We start from the raw sequence: 14,943 nt of genomic DNA, 5'->3' as shown, positions 1-14,943 counted from the left end.
TATGTATATGTGGTATAATTTGCTTCTGGGTTTGCTCCAACATAATTTCCAAGATCTTGCATTTTCACTTTCAATGATTTAATGGGTTTATTCTATTGAGGAAACATAGAAGTGAATCTTCTTCTGGGCTTCTATGTTATTAAATCAGCAATACAGAATTGCTTAAAATTGATGGTTTGAGTGGTCTTATGTAGTTCCTTTAATACTAGGCAACTGTGTGTTATGGATGATCCCTATAACCTTCTTATTGACACTAGGAACATCTTCTATGTTACACATGTCAAAGCTTATTACATTTTTTGAGAATGTGTCTGTAATTAGATATTACTATATTTAAGTAAACTGAGCAGTTTTAGTGGATTTTGGCTGTGCATATGCCAGTGCACTATGAGGCGGGATTGTATGCTGTAGATACTGTGTGTAGCAATACAGTGACAGATAGACATAGCCATATGGAGAGGCAAATAATTTTCATGAGATAGTCCATGACTTATCAGCCTGAACACTGGTAATTCTTGGTACCCGTTACTCTCTTTCAACCTCTCACTCCATCTCCTTTGTTGGGAGGGAGAGTAATTAGCACCAGCTATGACAATCCATGGCTATGATATAGCCTTTGGTGTGTCAACCTAAAACATTCAGTGTATGTGAGATAGGACTCTACATAGCATATGGTTAGAACTAGGCCTTATAAATAGCCATGAAGCTGTGATCCCAACAAAAATGATATGTATAATGCATGATATCATCTCTTTTGTTGGAAATTTGTTCCTATTTCTTGGTTGTATAAAACCCCAATTAGACATGGTGCTATGTATGTATTAACTAAATATGTGCCTAAGATCTCCAAACAAAACATAGAATAATATTTAGAAAATGTTTGTTTAAGAGGAACTCTGTTCTAATTCAAATGAATTTTCTTACTGCTGCTGCTGAGATGCTGTAACTAGCGAAGAGAGGTTTCCCAGGCACAATAAGGTATGAGTCAGTCATAACCTTTGAAGACATGTACTTATGTCAAAGACTCAAAATTGTATATGGGGATGTTAATCCTTCCCTTGCATATATGTCTTATTTAACATGGGTTTATTTTCATCAAGTGTATAACTTCGATTGCCATCAGAATTGAAGTATCTCTGTCTACCCCCAGGTATTGCAATTTCTTTATCAAGTTTTTGTTTGACAGGTGGCAGTTTGGGACAAATTTCTGACAGAATACTGAAAAAACAGTAGGCCATGTTGCATTGGCCTAACTTCACAGTCATATCTCGAGACAACTCCATTAAAAAATTGTTGCAAGGCTTTGGACTTATTAAACATTCTACTTGACAATGTTTGGTTTGCACCGAAAAGCCCAAAGTCCACAAAATACACAAATCTGAAAATTTTCAAAAGATTTGAGGAAACTGAAAATTTGTATTTTGAATCTTGATGAATTTCATGTTATAGAAAATCTTCTCAACTTATTGTTGAGTACTGAGAGTTGAGACATGCTTTTCAGATTCCAAGGGACTTATTTGTTTTCCTATTTTTAGATAGTTTATTTCCTGTGGAATGCAGCTCTAGAAGATTCACAGTTTGATGTTAAAAGCAGATAGAATTTTGTAGTAGAGTAGAGAGAGCCAGGAGTTGTGTGGCAGTAAAACAGATACAGAGAATGTTGTACTAGAGTAGAGAGAGTTGGGAGTAGAGCTACTAGTGTGGTAGCTTCACATCTCTTAACAGAGTTCTCCACTTAATGACAAAGTGCAATAACTTCACATCTCTTATTATAGATTGCTACCTTGTTTCTATGAGAGTAGAGGTAAAATACCATACATATCTCTTCTTAGAGTTCTCATATTGTAGAAATTTCATTTATTCAGATATTATTCTCTTTGTGTATGTTTTTGTTTCTGTTTGTTTGTGCTCAAATTATTGTAATTTGTTGGTTCCACTTACAAACATCTAAGGTCCAAGAGTCTAGTGTGTTGTCCACTAGACTATAGATCTTTTTCAGGTCAATGCTATTAGAGCAGGTTTCCTCCAACCTAGGTCTTGTATTAGAGCAAGAATTGAAACATTGTGCATGAAAGACAAAAAATGATTTTTTTTGCCAAGAGGAACAAATGCAAGATGTTGATGTTGGCATATTGGCATAACTAATAGAGATGATGATGTACCGGTAAAGGATGATGTTGATATGATGATATATTGATGGACTGTTGGTGATGATATAATTATGATATGATGCTCTATGATCAGTTATTTGTGTTGTCATTGATGGCAACCATGTTTGTTTATGTTTGGTATATCATCTAAGTTATCTAAGTATAGCCTAACCGGTAATGAATTGAATTGGACAGCAAAACTGCTAAGTAGCAGTCAACCGGTAAGCAGGAACAGTGAAGGAGATGATTGCGGTAGAGATTCATGTTGAGGTAGATGTTGCGGTTTGGAATGTATTCTTATGACATTATAATGAGTCTAGGATTGGAACCACATCATGTTTGGAGAACCGGAAGTCATGTTTATAATTGACTGTTGTATATTCAGTGTAGGGTTTGAGAACCGGTGTCAATGTCTTTAACCAATGATGTTTTATGGTTTGGCGGTGAATCTTTTCATGATCTTATCTTAACAGGATTGTATTGTACTTTTTATTTCAATTGCTTCTCTGAATGATAATCTTCTTCTTCAGAGCCATTATTGCTTTTTGCCTCCATTCTTCTCTTGTGACAGGTATTTTGCTTGTAGGTGTTCTTGGGATCTCTGAAGCTGTATCTCTCAACTTCTTCATGGTATCATAGCCTACATCTGCTGCTACTTGTTCTTGATTTTTCAAAAGATTTTTTGGAGGAGGGTTTCAAGCTTTTTTTCGAGTTTTTTTATTTGCATCTGGGGAGCTTTTTTGTTGCTGGGCTTTTTGGGCTCAAACGAACCTCACTGTTGAGCTCAACACCCAAAAACCACCATTTTCATATAGTCCAATTTGGACAACTTTAGCCTTTGGAGATGTTTTTTGGGTTTTGCCCAATTTTGGCACGAATTTCGTCAAAAAAAAAAAAACAAAAAAATAATTTTTTTATTAATTTTTTTTTTGAAGGTAGTTTTACGACAATACCGAAGCCCCATGCAACACAAATTGTGAAACTTTTCAAAAGCTTTTTTTTTTTTAAAAGAGCTCACATTGGTAGGGGGCTGACGGCCTCTGTAGGTCCGTATGACCTGCAGCAGGCCGTGGACCCGACCCCACTCGTGCCCCGTGCCCTGTGCTCCGCCTCTAGCCCGCCTACTGCTTTTGCCGTCCATGGCCGCCGCCTCCCGACCATCCGCCCTTTTCCGGCGGCCAACCTTTTTTTCTGGCACAGTATGTTTTCCGGCAACCTAATTTCTTGGCAGTTTGTTTTTTTCGGTAGGGGGATGATTTTTTCAAGCACCAAATTTTTTTTCTGACGCGTTTTTCAGGCGACCTATTTTTTTTTCGATAGGTAGGGAATTTTCTGGGAATATTCTATTGACATCAGAATGACATCATGCTGGCGTCAGCGGTACAAATAGCTTTGCATGGTCCTTGAGACCCTCTTTGTGCCCTAAAAGAGGGGTTTTTTTCTTTTGGCCATAACTTGGGCATACGATATTGTTTTTGGGCAAACGAGATATCGTGGGAAAGCTGGTTTTGTCTACTTTCCAAATTTGTGGGTTTCATCACCTAGTTTTTCTGCTGGTACATTCTATAGCCATTTGAAGTCAGAGGTGCTGTTTTTAGTCCCGAGCTCATATCTTTTCGCCAGTTTCTCCGTTTTTCGCGATTCCAACGGCGTTGGGACGGTGTTTCAGAGCTCTTCACAACCATCCATGAACTTTTTCCAGATTTTACTCTAGGTACATTTTATTCAGTTTTTTGTGTTTTCACACTCTGGTGAATTACTTGGACATTTGAGCTCCTGGAAACTTCTTGTTTGGGTGGAATGACTTGTTGTTGGCTGTTCTTCATGTATTTCCAGCCTTTTGTCTTCTTTGAGCATTGTATACACCATTTTGTAAGCATTTCTTTTTTTGCAAACGCATTGAGATAAAGTGCCACTATGCCTTGCATGCTTGTGATCTTGCACTTCTTGTGCCTTATTGTACTCGCACTCCATTATAAAGTGCCATGGGGGGGTTTGATGTTTGCCTTGTTTGCCATCTACTTTTGTCACGTGAATGTTCCTTCCATGACATTAGCCTCATGATGTGTGTCAAGTGAGTGTTCCTTCCACGACACTAGCCTTTATATGTGTTTGTACTTTCTGCTGCACTCTGGATGTTCTTGGTTCTCCGTTATGCAGTTTTTCTTGGCTTTCAGTTTCAGTGTACCTGTCACCTCTCCCTTGTCAGCATTATGGGGGGGTTTTTCTTGTTGGTTGTTGGTTCTAATGCTTCCTTGGTTCGTTGGAGTGAGCTATGTATTCAGTATTTGTTCCTATGTACTAGGCAGATGCAGTGTCTGGTTACCTATGCATTTTGGTGAGATGGATCATTTCCCATATAGACACTCTTTCATTCCTATTTTTGGAGGCAACCTTCCAACTTCGATTGATCAACTCTTCAGACTTTGGTGTTTTTTGCCATCTGTATCTTCGAGTTTAGTTGTTTGTCTTTGTTTGCCATCTGATTCGAGTAGTGCTATATGAGGGCACTCATGCAGATTACAGTCTTCTCTACCTGATCATCTTCTATTTCAGTGGAGGTTCTTCAGATCGACAGTTATTCTTCGACAGTGTTTGCAGGTTCTTCATGCTTCAGTGATTCTTCTGCTCTTCTTTTGTTCCTATCTTTTGGAACATTTTTGTTTGGAGGCTTCTTCAGTCCTTCACTTGTATTTCATCTCTTTTTGGAGTAGAGTTTTTTCCCATGAGGTTTTATCTATTTCTTCGCTTTACAGAGATCTTTTGTACTTGGGTACCTCATCAAGCTTTGTTGTTGGGACCCAAATTTGCCTTCATCATGTAGTTGCATTTTTTGCTTCATGCATTTAGTTTTTTAGCTACTCCCTAAGTTCATCTTAAGGGGGGGTGTTAGAGTTATCATGTATTATATCCTCTACGCTTAAAGCTAAACTTAGGTATTTAATAATATGGTAGGTATTTAATAATTATTCTAATTATTAAATACACTTTATCCCTTTAGGGTTTCTTTAGGGTTGCATATTCTCCTTTTATAAGGTTTGTATTGTACTTTTTATTTCAATTCCCTCTCTGAATGATAATCTTCTTCTTCAGAGCCATTATTGCTTTTTGCCTCCATTCTTCTCTTGTGACAGGAATTTTGCTTGAGGGTGTTCTTGGGATCTCTGAAGTTGTATTTCTCAACTTCTTCAATAACAGTTGATCCATTTTCGAACACCCCTAAATGAGGACTAGTAACTCCTTGAAGAAAATCTACACTTATGACCTGGGGCGACCTAAGTTTATTACGAATGGTAATCGAGATCAACATTTATCAATGCAATATTAGCATATCTAGCTAGGCCTCTGATGCTCAAGTTGATGGCATTTATTGCTTCAACTAATTTATTAAGACCTTGAGAGTGACAACCAATGACTTGTATGTGGAAGAAAACAAGAAATTGTTTAACAATTGGGATAAAATTAAGAAAAAAGTTTCAGAAAGGAGCTCAAGCTATTGAGGGATGAAAACGAGATCACCTTAGAAATCTATAGTACAAAGTATGAAAAGTATAATTCATTCATCTTGTGTAAGTGTTTGCTGAAAGAGTTCTCATGTATGTTGGAAAACCCTCTAGGTTACATAGCAGATATAATGTTGTTTGTCAAATGGTTGAGAATTGAGACTATAATATCGAGACTTAGCTTCTGTTAGGTGCATTTGAGATTCATCTCAATGATAAAATTGGTAAAGACTTAGCATAATCGGACAAAGAAAAATATTGTGAATGTAGCATACATTTTGTAACGTTCTCTTTCCAATTAATTTATATTTGTGGACCAAAGACCTCTTTCCTATTTCTAGTGTCTCCCTTTTGTCCAAGTTTGCATGTGTGTTTCCCCTTTTCATCCCCCATGTGCCTATTTGGTTCAAATGTTTCTAAGTGGGGATGTATGTTGAATTTACTAAGTTTGTGCAAGCTGTTGGAGTTTTGGGCTTTCCTTCCCGGTATGCATTTCCTCCCAACTCTAATTTTCCTTTATTCTTGTTGGAGAATTCGACTTTCCTTTACTTGGGTGCCCTTTTCATGATCTCCCCAATCTTCAAAACTTTGACTGATTGACCTTTTGCACCGAGTATCTTGTTAGAGTTGGAGTTTCCACCATCTCCTTACTTGGGTACCCTTTTCATGATCTCCTCAATCTCTGAAATGTTAACTCCTTGACCATTTGCACTAAGTATCTTGTCAGAGTTGGAGTTTCCACCATCCCCTTACTTGGGTACTTATTATGACGTATTCTTGAAGCTTGATCCTCAACATGTTACACTACAACTCTTATGGATCACAATTTTGTATATCTTTTTTTTGGGTACCTATTATGATATTCACCAAAACTTTGGCCATTGATATGTGGCACGAGATTTGAGGTATCCCCAAACTTCAAAGTTTGTTGTTTTCATTTTACATCTTTTCTAAATTGGACTTTCAATCATCCCCTTACCTAAGTACTTTTTCCTAAGCATCCCTGAACCTTGACGCCTAATAAACTCCCGTACTTTTGTTTGTTTAGTCCCACCTACCTTCTTGCATAACCTAAGATACCATTAATATCGGAATTTTATGTCGCAAGAAATCTAGAAGGATTTTTGCTAGCTAGAAACATTCTTCAAATTATAAGGGAGTGATTTCACATGCATTCATGATGTTGTAGCTGAACACTAGCCATTAGGTGCAACGTGGTGGGCTTGTGCATCCTTATAATGTCAGAGCTTGATAAAGCTTTGGATTGCTAGAGTTACACAATTTCCATCTAATGGTCAATGCAACTCCAAGAAAATGGCAAAGGTATTGGCATTATCTTGTTGCACCATTGGCTTAAATTTGCTATGTCACTTTGTAGTAGGCCTACCACCCTTTGTTTATTTAAATGTCTAACTTGTTGATGAGTGATGTTATCAGAGTGCTATTGTAATGTTCCCTTTTGGGATTAACCTAATTTAGTCCCGAGGCAATAATTCTAACTTAAAGTGAGAGTTGTAATATATTAATAAATATAATATTATCAAAATTGAATACATTTCATTATAATATTTAATTTAACATTCTAAGAATAGTTCGGAAAGTAGAACTTATCTTGATAGCTTTCTCTAATTTGACAATGGAAAATATGCTAATTTGTCCTCCAATTGCCTATAGCGATGAATTGATATTTCTGATTTCAATCTTTAAGTATACACAATATATAAATGATGATGATATTGGTTGAAGCAATATGTTGTTGTTTCCAATTTGAATATGAATACTTTCGACAAATATTAATGGTGCTCTTTCTGATATGACTGTGGAAGCCTGCAACCATGATGGTGCTCTTTCGTATTTTAATCCTGAAATGTATGCAACCATATATATATATATCTTGTAATTCCGAAAGTTTACACCCATTGGAAGTGAGGAATTGTCTCCCTTCATTTGTCGCCACTCTTCACAGCACAATCAATGTTTTATCGCTATTGCCGGGAATAATCATTATGTTATGTTGTCATATTATGTTTATGTTGTCGTCGGTAATAATGAGTTACGACGGTCAGTTAGTTAGTCGTCCCGAAGGGTAGTTGGATGCGACAGTTGGTCGCACCCCTTTGGGTATTATATATTGCATACCATTCCTTCTTAGTATCATCATGATAGTGGTATTTGGGTGTATTGTTATGAGCACTTGATGTACATGGACTGTTGAATTGATACAGAGACTGGTTATTTAATAAATTTCCATTATGTTCTGTGCATTAACTTTGTGCATTTAATTGTTTACCCGTATGTGGCAAACATTTGGCGCCGTTGCCTAGACATACTCGGGAAAGGAAGGAGCAGATGGCGTACGAACACGATGGGCCTACCCGTCGGTGAGATTAACCCAGAGGTCGACGCTGCGCAATGGCAAGAGGCAAAGGGGAAATTGAACCCTGTAATAATCCCGACACAATGTTGAGATAAATTGTGGCCGAAAAAAAAAAAAAAAAAGTGTTTTTTTGTGTACATGGTGTGTGCTTGCTATATACGGAAGTGATTTATGCCAAATATACTAAATAAGAATAAAAATAAAAAGATACAAAGTGACGAATGGGAAGTGGCACAAAGAGCGTTGAATCTCAGACAGCAAATAGAACGAAGGCGTAGGCTAAGGCAGCTTGTCGAGGGACGACCGACCGAGGGGTTGCTCGAAGGGAACCCAAGAGGTGTCACGGAGGTTGCGGAGGCAAAGATAGACAGAGAGAATTACACCCTCTACACTGTCATAGGGTTGCTCGAAGGGAACTTAGGAGTCACGGAGGGTGCCGAAGGAGAACTCTACAGTTTGCCAGAATACCACCGTAGGGTAAGAAGTCGCGAAGAGTTGGTGGAACAAACAAGGCGAAGTCTAAACCTGATCGACGCTACCAGAGACCTACTAAAGAACTTGTCCATTTCGGAGGACAACCGGAGGGAGAGGACTGAAGGTGACGGTACGACCGACGGTGCCGAGGGAGCACAAGGGTACCGTACGAGAAGCAATTTGTTCGGTTCAGGGTCAACAACCTTCTCCGGAGGACCCACGAGTGGAGGGTCAGATGCAGGAGGCGGAGGCGGAGGATCACCAGGTACAAGCACACAAGGCACCAGAGGAGCGAGACCCAGCGGTGGGATGGCAAGTAAGCAGAAGCTGTCGAAGTTCAACGGTGATGGGAAGGAAGATCTCGTCCGCCATTGCCGCACTTGCGAAACCATATGGTCAGCGAACGGTGTTACCGACCAGGACGAATGGGTGACACAATTTCCAACAACCTTAAGGGGAGTGGCCATCGATTGGTACTTAGATATGGATAAGGCCAAAGTCCGCACATGGCCCGACCTGAAGAAGGAGTTCGGGATAGAGTTCCGCCTCCTCAGAGACGACAATGAAATAGTAGCCGAAATCTATGGCACAAAGTAGAACAAGAACGAGACTGTTCGAGCCTATAGTCGGCGGCTCAAGGAACTGTTGGGGAAAATGGAGAGTCAACCAGCGGATGGGTTGAAAAAGAGATGGTTTGTGGAGGGACTGAAACACTCCATCCGGAAGAAGATGAAAATTGTTCCACCAACCTCGTATGAAGATGCATATAATAGAGCGATGGATCTCGAGAGCAAGACCAAGACATCCAAGAAGAAAAAGAAGAAGGATAGCTCGTCTGAGGATGATGACTCTTCCGAGGGAAGCAACAGCGATGGCGAGTCCGGCAAAAAGGTGCAATCCCTGCAGAAGGACATGCTTAGGATGATGAAAGAGCTGAAGGTTATGAAGGGAGGTTCGAGCAAGACCGACGAAGGGGAGCTTTGGTGCACGGAATGTAAGACGGACGGCCACATGAAAGGCTCCTGCCAAAAGAAGGCCTATTGTGATATATGCCAGTTGATGGGGCATCCCACTAGGGAATGCCCCTACAACATGAAAACACGGAACCAACAAGTATTGTTTACGCAGGAACAACCAACTACATCGGGCGGTACCGACAGCTCCCAGGTGAACAACAATGCAACATCGGGAGGCTAACGAGATAACCAGTGGGGAGGATGAAACAACAATAACAATACAAGGAGTCGGATCCAATACGACTCCAAAGGCTGAGCGATGGTACAATGTAGAGCATGCAACCAGTGGGGGCACTTCGCCTGAGACTGCTCGAAGGGAGAGGCCACACAATATTTGTGCAAATGGTGCGGACCGAGAGACCACGAAGACGCCACCTGCTCGAAGTCCGGCGTCAACTTGCTCAATATCGAGGAAACCAAAGAAGAGGAAGTGCTGGTTGTAACTTGCGCCCAAGCCAAACACGCAATGTGCCCAGACGCGGAGACGGAGAAGCGAAGGGTACGGGAAGCACGGGAAGAAATTGAGAAAGAGCTACGAAAAAGGGCGAAGGCGAAGGGTATGACGGGTACTTCCAGCCGACCGGAGGCGAAGGAGGCTATACTAAATCAAATTTTAAAATTAAAACTGGAGGTGCCTGTGAAGGTACACGACCTCCTCCAGATGATTCCTCAATTACGAACGGCGTTGCTGAATAATCTCTCCCAACCACGCACCAATACCAACCACCGCACAAATGTTCCTGGGGGGTTTGCAATAGACCCCATGCTGCTGGCAGTTAACACTGGAAGGAACCCGACCATTGTGGAGATGGGTATCCTTGGCACCATTCTAACCGATACCATCGTCGATGGTGGATCAGGAGTGAATGTTCTTCCAGAAGAAACTTGGCGGAAGTTGGGGAAGCCGACGTTGTGGCCATCTACATTCAATCTGTTGGGAGTAGATTAGCATGGAATCAAACCCATCGGGACACTAATGGGCCAGCAAGTTACCATCGGGACGCAACCCTTCATATTGGAGAAAAAGGGTATGATGCGATCTTAGGGAGAGGGTGGCTGGTGGTAGCCAAGGCCACCCACAATTGGAAGAAGAACACTTTGTTTATGGAGAATGGAGGAAGGAAGTTTATCATAGACCTCAGGACACAGTTGGTTAGTGAGGAACTGGCATCATCTTCGGAATCGGAGGGTGAAGGAGAAGGCGACCTGAGGAACAAAGGACGGGGCTGTAGGGAGCCCAAAGACGAAGGTATTCTCAAACTAGGAGAGTGCTCCGAGGATGAGACGTGGTCATTGAATGGGCTCTTCCATTGGCAAATGGAGGATTACGAAATTTTCTAGAGCTACAGGCTCGAAGTAGAGGAACTAGAGCAAGCAACAGAGGAGGTGGACCTGTCGGAATACGGAGAATATTGGAAGGGAGATGCCGCAAACATCGGTGACGTAGATAATCCCAAGATCATTCGTGTCGGCAACGATTGGAACCCTGTGTGGAAGGCCATAGCCTTCAAAATCTTTATTCTTCTTCTTCTTCTTCTTATGTACGGGAAGGAGACCGTGGTTTCTGTAGAATTTATGGTTCCAGGTCTTCGGATGGCCATTGAAAATAGACTTGCCATTAGTGGGTCCAAATTGAAATCCTACCATGAGAAGCGTGCAGGGGACCCGAGAGGCCGGAAGGACACCCGAGAGGATGGAAGGGGACTCGAGAGGCACGAGACCAAAGTGGGAGACTCTCGGGTGAGGCAAACCGAGAAGGATGAAGGGCGATCCCAGAGGCATGGGACTCGAGCCGAAGACTCTCGACAATTAGATTAGGAAAAGAAAAAGAAAAAATAAAAAAATTGAGAAAAAAAGTGGTGGTGGAACCACCATGCAGTGGGGCACCATACGATAGACCACCGTGCGGTGGGACACCGCACGGTGGACCACCGTACGACAGACCACTGTGCGGTGGGACATCGTACGGTGGACCACCGTCGACGGAGGTCACCGGCCTCGGAGGGTGTTCACCTACCGTACGGCCACTACCGTACATCCGCACGGCCAAAAGTATCCACCGTACGACCTTCCCAGACACCGTATGACACCAAGCTTCGGGTGACCCCGATATGGCTCAGCCACCCTACGACAGACCACTCCATCGTACGACAGATAACCTCTGTACGAGCTCAGTATATTACAGTCCATAGGCCTGAAGGAGCACGTCGACGGTTTAAAAGAGGGTGAAAGGAAAAATACCACGGCACGACAGGGATAAACGGTGGTGATGGGTGGTAAAAAAAAAACGACGACCAGATTTAAAATCATTCGATGGAGTCTGGAGCCAGGACACTGAAAAATTAGAGTGGAGAAGTAGGTTTTGGCATCTTAAAATATCACAAAAAATGATGTGCGCCATGGACTTCCGTGTGGTGCGCAGGACCCCGCAAGGGGCGCTGCCCCAAACCCCTAGTTTATTTTTGAGCTACAATACACTTTTTGAGTTGGGCGAAGGGCATCAGAGAAGGCACGACAAGTGTTGTGTTGTCCCGTATTGTGAGAAAGAAGCCTGCAGCTAAGCATTGGCGGGGAAGCCATAAGCCGTAGAGGGAGACGGATTTGGAGGTTGCGAACAAACAGAGTTTGAGGGAAGGCATTGCAAGAACGCGAAATCATATAGCACCAGAGAGTTATTCAGTTCAGTTATCAAACTTTGGGGAGTGTGATGGAGGATTTGAGGCGTCTCCTAGCCTTTGTGCCAGAGGGCTGTGGCCCTTCCCGGCATGAATGGTACGCTTTGAGGAACTCGGAGTATGTCTCGGCTGGACGTGAGGTTGCCTTGGTGGATGCACAGAGGGCTCGGGAGGAGCTGACCACCAGGTTGGAGGCAGTACTAGCGTGAGACTTCGCTCGGCGTACCCAAGAGTTGGATGCCGAGAGGGCAGCGCGGGTGGCTATCGAGGACAAATTGGCTAGGGAGACAGTATCATTTGAGTAGGAGTTGGTGGAGGCTGAGACTGAAAAGCGTGTTTTGCAGACAAGTTTGGTTCAGGCACAGGAGGACTGTGATGTCAAAGGAAGCACTAATGGTGAAATCCGCACTTGAGCATCGGATGGTAGCAGAAAAGGGTTTTCAGGCGAGGACGCAGTAGGTGTATGAGTTCCACGCTTGACTAGCGTTCGCAGTTCGTGCAGTTCTCTACCTTGGTTTTGTTTAATGTCATCTCTATTTTGTATTAAGTCGTCCGGAGACGACTTCTTTTCTTGGGGGGGATGATGTTGCCGGGAATAATCATTATGTTATGTTGTCATATTATGTTTATGTTGTCCTCGGTAATAATGAGTTACGGTAGTCAGTTAGTTAGTCGTCCCGAAGGGCAGTTGGACGCGACGGTTGGTCGCACCCCTTCGGGTATTATATATTGCATACCATTCCTTCTTAGTATCATCATGATAGTGGTATTTGGGTGTACTGTTATGAGCACTTGATGTACATGGACTGTTGAATTAATACAGAGATTGGTTATTTAATATATTTCCATTATGTTCTGTGCATTTACTTTTTGCATTTAATCGTTTACTTGTATGTGGCAAACAATCGCTTCTTCTTATCATTAATCACACCCATATAATCGTGATTCCTTGTTAGTATGAATCGCCTCCCTTTTATGGATGACTAATCGGTGATTAGACTGCATTGACAAATCACACCTTTCATAATCACAGGTGTATACTAATCGCTTATGCCTCAATTGCAATCAAATATAAATATGATTAGTAATTGCTATCTTGCGCAAGTACCTTGTAAATATCTGAGTCTGCTGTAATGATATATTTATATCTGCTGTAGTGATAAATTTATGTCTGCTGCAAAAATATATTTTTATCTGATATATTTCTGTCTGCTCCAATCCCCTATCCTCTCCCCATTTTATCTTCTACTTATACCCTTTCCAAAGCCCAAGAGATGCATCTTTATGAGAGAGGTCGGCCATAATATTTAAGCTTTATTTAATTTAATCTTATGTTCTTTGGTCAGCCTTAATAAAAGGTAATAGCCCTTCATCTTAATCGGCCTAAATTAATGGATACATGGACACACCAGTCAAGGTTGGCCCTAAACTTGCACTTGTAATGTCTTTAGATAAAATGTTCTTATTCTAATCTCTTTGTTCTAGGTCGAGCTAAGGGACTGCAATTGCCTTATATTCATTGCCTAGGTTTCCTTATAAAGCTGTGATCTTGGTGGGGGAATGACAGTCCGCCCTTCCTGAGATTTGCTTGTCCTCAAGCAAAGTTAGTTTTTCACTGAATCTTTTATTATGAGGATTCCAAATCGTTCCTTAGATTTTATGGTGTAACTAACTTTGGCTGTGGAACTTTGATATTCCCTAGTTGCAAATTTGATCTAAGCTGTATGCGTTCTTGCTTCTAATTTGAATGCAAGGTATTGGGAATTGGCAAAGTAATTAAATTAAGATGAGTTTTCACATATATTTAGATGAGGATTAGAAGCATGCCTACACATCTATGACCTTAATGCAATGTCCTTTCCTAAATAAATTTGTTGATGTTGTAGCGTCAGAAGTAATCTTCAGGGCCGATTAGCAGATATTCTATCGGCCTTACATATCTAGTAAACCAATTTACTTATGCATTAAATATCGAACATATTGCATTATCGGGTTTCGATGATTAATCATTAAAAGATGTTTATCGAGTGTGTTAACATTGGACAATATAATCGATTGTGTTATTAATGAATCGGTTTGTGTATAGTCAATAATGTTTTAGTGAAAGCCGATTTAGAGTGTCATGAAGAGACACGTCCTTATTGGAAAGACATCGGAGTCAATATATATGGTTAATGCATCTCCCCTCTTGGTTCGTGGTGATAGATATATGCGATATACTTAGATCGGAAACATACAATGAGTTAAGACTTTATCATAACTTAGAGGCAGATTGAAGACATATATAGTCAGTAAGCATATTGCATGTTCTCTGGCAGATCACGTTATCCACTATAGCAGTCCGATCTTCTACAGCAGGCCGATCTCCCACAGCAGTCCGATTTATTATCTTGTGTGTTATACTGTTGTGTGCATAAAGCTTCAAGCAATGAAGCCATTCTTTGTAAATCATATTCAAACCTGATTAAATATAATTGAGAATTTTGTGGCTGGGTTTTTCACCTTCATAAGGAAGGTTTTCCTAGGGTAACTTAGTGTTCATACTGTTCATTTGTGGAGAATTTTTGTTTTTGTTATAATCTGATCATAAACTTTAACAAAATTCATATCCTTTTGGTCCACTCTTGTTATTCTGATATCTTGGATCAACCAAAAATAGAAATCTCATGATGCTAGGAAAATGTTTATGGTAATCATAGATATTCATGGAGTAGACATGCTGGAAACACATTAAGTATGAATCAAACA

The 14,943-nt window shown here is 41.1% G+C and overlaps 1 protein-coding gene across 3 annotated transcripts in view; it reads left to right on the top strand.

Annotated features, from left to right (window-relative positions):
- The window catches only part of LOC131029743 (uncharacterized), a 145,335-nt gene that overhangs the window by 27,715 nt on the left and 102,677 nt on the right, over positions 1-14,943 (top strand). The gene's annotated exons all lie outside the window — the stretch shown is intronic.

This window comes from Cryptomeria japonica, chromosome 9 (assembly GCF_030272615.1).
Source record: "Cryptomeria japonica chromosome 9, Sugi_1.0, whole genome shotgun sequence".
Taxonomy (NCBI): Eukaryota; Viridiplantae; Streptophyta; class Pinopsida; order Cupressales; family Cupressaceae; genus Cryptomeria; species Cryptomeria japonica.
This window is presented reverse-complemented; position numbering and strand designations above follow the sequence as displayed.